The 4,978-nt window shown below is 36.0% G+C and overlaps 1 pseudogene; it reads left to right on the top strand.

Moving 5' to 3' along the window:
• The first annotated feature begins 943 nt into the window (after positions 1-943).
• On the top strand, positions 944-4,343 carry LOC111402918 (annotated as a pseudogene).
• Positions 4,344-4,978: the final 635 nt, after the last annotated feature.

The following is a 4,978-nucleotide window of genomic DNA, read 5'->3' as shown; positions in this document are numbered from 1 at the left end:
TTATTTTTATTCCTTCTCCGTCAACAACAATAACAACTTTGTATAATACTTTACAACGAGGATAACTATTAGCAAACAATTAGCCCATCTTTTGAGTTCCATTACCCAATTATTCATCTTTTACATATTTATTTTTTAATCATATATTCTTTAAATAAAATAATTTGCAAATCAAATCAAAACTTTTGCTTACAATTTAACCACACGCTCTTTAGAAAAATCACTATTTCAAAATTCTTTTTAACATAAAAATGAAGCTGAAACAAGGCTTAACATGCTCATCGACTATTGTAATGTGTTGATCGGAACATTCAAACTAACGAATGATTGATACACATCATACATCTTAAAAAATATTTTTCTTAAAAATGTATGAACTAAAATCAAAGTTTTACATTTCAATTATCTATTAGTTTTAACATCCATGTCAACATACTTCATTTAGTTAACTTGAAAACGATGGACAAAGTGACTAGATTTGCAAAACAATTGAAATTGGGCGACATGATTACCACCAAACAGAAGATGAGGGGCCAAATTTGCAAGAAAATGGAAGTTAAATTACCTAATTACATTAAATTAAATATGAGTAACTCAAATGCAACTTCGCTCCACGTTGGGTGACTCATGATGCATTAACATATAACTCCATTGCCTATGATAATTGCTTCTAATAAGATTCATCCATGTCATTGAAAGTGACGCAATCTCCATCCGAATTAAAATAAAATAAAAAATGGAGAGAAAGACACATAGTGCTCGAATTCTGATTGGTTCACATCATCATCAATGACAAGAATTTGAGTACCACCAAACAAGACGAAGCTTAATACTCGAATATGATTGGTCCACGTCATCTACTATAACTAAGTGAATCTCAAGTTCGTTACTCTATATATAATCTTCCAGCTTCTCAATTTTTTCACAAACAAACTGTACTGCAGAGACGTCAAAAAGAAAAGCTTTATGAAATGGCTGGTTCTTTGAGAATATGTTCTATTCTTTTTGGAATCGTCTTGCTCGGTAAGCATTCAATTTCCAATGGGAATGCCAAGTTTCTGTTGACTCCTAATGTTTTTTTTTCCTATAATGTAATTGTTATTAATTTGTCTCAGATGATTTTATGGCTGAAATAATGTGTAGTTCAGATCTGTTATGTGAAAATACTTTTCGTAATGGTGATATGTTGTTGAAAATTTTATATTTATTTTCATTATATATCTTATATTTTTAACTTGTGCTTCACTTTCATCATATGATGACCTTACTCTTTTTTAACAATCAATTTTTTATATCCTTTTGACAGTAAATAATTTTTGAGTTTAAAGTGATCTCTTCATAATACCTTATCTCGTTTAGATTATAGTTTTTGGACAAGAAAGTAGTAATTACAAAATAGTAAAAGTTGGAATTATTTGGTAAAACTAAGAAAAAAGTCTAGTTTATATTTATATACTGTATCATAAATGCAGAATTTATGCAATAAGAAAAGTGAAGAAATCTTTGTTTATTGCTTTATTCCGTCTGATGCAAATGAAATTAAAGGTTTGATTATTTCCGCTAATGCATTAGTTTATCGCTAGGTAATAATTTTAATGGATCCAAAAATATTGGAACATATCATATTGATATTGTGATTGAATCCTCAAAACAAGAAGCTTATTTTCGTTTTCCATCGCGAATGAGGAGTCTAGCAAATTGGGAACAGTTATTGGGATAGACCTTGGAACTACATATTCATGTGTTGGTGTTTTCAAAAATGGAGTTGTTGAAATCATAGCGAACGATCAAGGTAACCGCATAACCCCTTCATGGGTTGCCTTCACCGACAGTGAGAGGTTGATTGGTGAAGCGGCAAAGAATCTGGCAGCAGTTGTTCCTGAGAGGACTCTCTTTGATGTCAAGAGGCTAATTGGAAGAAAGTAAGACCTAGCTTCTTTCTTTCTTTTTATACTCGTGCTATTGTTTATGTGACAGAGAATCATTATCAGTACTCGCTCTTGTCTTGCCTACTGAATAGGTTTGAAGATAAAGAGGTCCAAAGGGACATGAAGCTTGTTCCATATAAGATTGTGAAACAAGGATGGAAAACCTTACATACAGGTCAAAATTAAAGATGGTGAGACCAAGGTTTTCAGTCCTGAGGAGATTAGTGCCATGATTCTTACAGAGATGAAGGAAACAGCTGAAGCATACCTTGGAAAGAAAATTAAGGATGCTGTTGTCACTGTTCCTGGTAAACTTTTAATTTGTTACTTGAGTCTTATTGGCGTCGTTGGGCACCCGGCTCTCAGTCTTATTGTACAGTTGGCTTCATGTTGTTTTATACCTTGCCTTTTATCTTATACAGCTTACTTCAACGATGCACAGAGGCAGGCCACCAAAGATGCAGGCGCAATTGCTGGATTGAATGTTGCAAGAATTATCAATGAACCAACTGCGGCCGCCATTGCCTATGGTTTGGACAAGAAAGGTGGTGAGAAGAACATTCTTGTTTTTGACCTTGGTGGTGGGACATTTGATGTCAGTATCTTGACAATTGATAATGGAGTTTTTGAGGTTCTGGCAACAAATGGAGACACACATTTGGGAGGTGAGGATCTTACTGCATCCTTCCTAACATTTCTTTCATTTCCATCCTGGCAAAAAATTAAAGTGATATGAGCCGTTTTAAAGTCAATTTGACATCAGAGATTATAAGTTGCTTAATTATACGTGCAGGTGAGGATTTCGATCAGAGGAACATGGAGTATTTTATTGAGTTGATCAAGAAGAAGCATGGGAAGGACATCAGCAAGGACAATAGAGCTCTTGGCAAGTTGAGGAGAGAATGTGAGCGTGCCAAGAGATCTTTGAGCAGTCAGCACCAGGTCCGAGTAGAGATTGAGTCTCTCTTTGACGGCATAGATTTCTCTGAACCACTTACCAGAGCTTGTTTCGAAGAATTGAACAATGATTTGTTCAGAAAGACAATGGGGCCTGTCAAGAAAGCCATGAAAGATGCTGGTTTGGAAAAGAACCAGATTGATGAAATTGTTCTTGTTGGTGGAAGCACCAAAATCCCAAAGGTTCGGCGGCTTCTGAAGGATTATTTTGATGGAAAGGAGCCAAACAAGGGTGTTAACCTAGATGAGGCAGTTGCTTATGGTGCTGCTGTCCAGGGAGGAATCCTGAGCGGTGAGGGAGATGATGCAATAACAGGTATTTCTCTTTTCATCAGTTGCTTATTAGTTTTTTGGGTTCAAATTTTTGTCACTAATTTGCGTTTTATGTTATCAGATGTTCTTCTATTGGATGTGGCTCCACTTACCCTTGGTATTGAAACTGTTGGCGGAGTAATGACCAAATTGATTCCAAGAAACACCGTAATTCCAACCAAAAAGTCCCAAATCTTCACTACTTACCAGGATCAGCAAAATGCTGTTACCATTCAGGTAATCATCTTGGAATCAGGATTCTAGGGAGTGGGTATAAAAAGGATGCTTCGTAAGAACGTGTATTAATGCTGTCAAACAGGTGTTTGAGGGTGAACGAAGTCTTACAAAGGACTGTAGGCTGCTAGGTACATTCGATCTAACAGGAATAGCTCCGGCCCCAAGGTTTTTATGTGCCTATGCTCCTTCCTATATTTTTATTAAAGCTTAACTTTATATGTCTTGCTAAATAGATGTTTCTTTGAATAGAGGAACTCCTCAGATTGAAGTTACATTTGAAGTCGACGCTAATGGCATTTTGAATGTCAAGGCCGAAGACAAGGCTTCTGCACGTTTCGAGCAGATCACAATCACAAATGACAAAGGTCGTCTGAGTCAGGAAGAGATTGATCGGATGGTCAAGGAAGCTGAGGAGTTTGTAGAGGAAGACAAGAAGGTCAAAGAAAGAATTGATGCCCGTAACAGCCTTGAGACATATGTTTACAACATGAAGAACCAAATTAACGACAAGGACATGCTCGCTGACAAACTCGAGCTGGATGAGAAGGAGAAGATTGAGGCAGCAAATAAGGATGCCCTTGAATGGTTGGACGACAATCAGAACGCTGAAAAGGAGGATTATGAGGAAAAGCTGAAAGAAGCCGAGGCCGTGTGCAATCCAATTATCACAGCCGTTTATCAAAGATCTGGTGGAGCCCCGGGAGGCAAATCAAATGACGATGAGGACGATGATTCTCATGACGAGATATAGAAGATTGTTATGCTTTATAGTAGTTTCAAGAGAATTTAGTTGTAGGTTGTGCAATAGTATAATCATGTCTCATTTTTGGATGATATGTATAGCTAGTAGGTTAAACTCAAATTAAATTTGTATTCTTATTCTTATTAGTGCAGTCTCTGTTTAGTACTTATTTTGACACAAACAAGTTACTTGCATATCTTAATTATGAGTAAAATAATTATTTTCACAATGTTGCAAAATTATTTTTTTGACAATGTTGCAAAGCAAAAGATATAGGAATAGCTGCCACTGAAAAAACATGTCAAATATATCAAATATAGTGCTTCTTTAGCCCTTGTTTGACAATCATTATTTTCAAACTCTTTTTTCTATATACTCGTTTTCAATCACAGAATAGCTGGTATTCCATCTCATGGATGGATAGATAAATGTTTGGATTTTTGTGACTATTTTTTAACAGGGGCCACAAACCAGAGTGTCAGTGGGTTCGAATCCCAACTCGCCCACGACCGGTCCAAAAGGCATTCACACAATAAAACATTCTACACGTCTCAAATTTTTTTCAAACTTCTTAACTAGGTATTTTACTAAAAATCACTATTCAATCTTCCCCAAATAATGGTTGTCAAACGGGGCTTACACGAAATTAAGGAATTTAGCAACGGACAACAGAAGCACATTCCACAATTTGCAGAACATAAGATTCTTGATCAAATCTATAGAAATAACAAAAATATATTCAGTCGGTTACATTAGCTTCACGCTGCATCCAAGGCCAGCTTGACTCACGAAGATCACCAGG

Source organism: Olea europaea, chromosome 11, assembly GCF_002742605.1.
Source record: "Olea europaea var. sylvestris chromosome 11, O_europaea_v1, whole genome shotgun sequence".
Classification (NCBI taxonomy): domain Eukaryota; kingdom Viridiplantae; phylum Streptophyta; class Magnoliopsida; order Lamiales; family Oleaceae; genus Olea; species Olea europaea.
The sequence above is the reverse complement of the archived record's forward strand: the minus strand, read 5'-3'. Positions and strand labels throughout refer to the sequence as shown.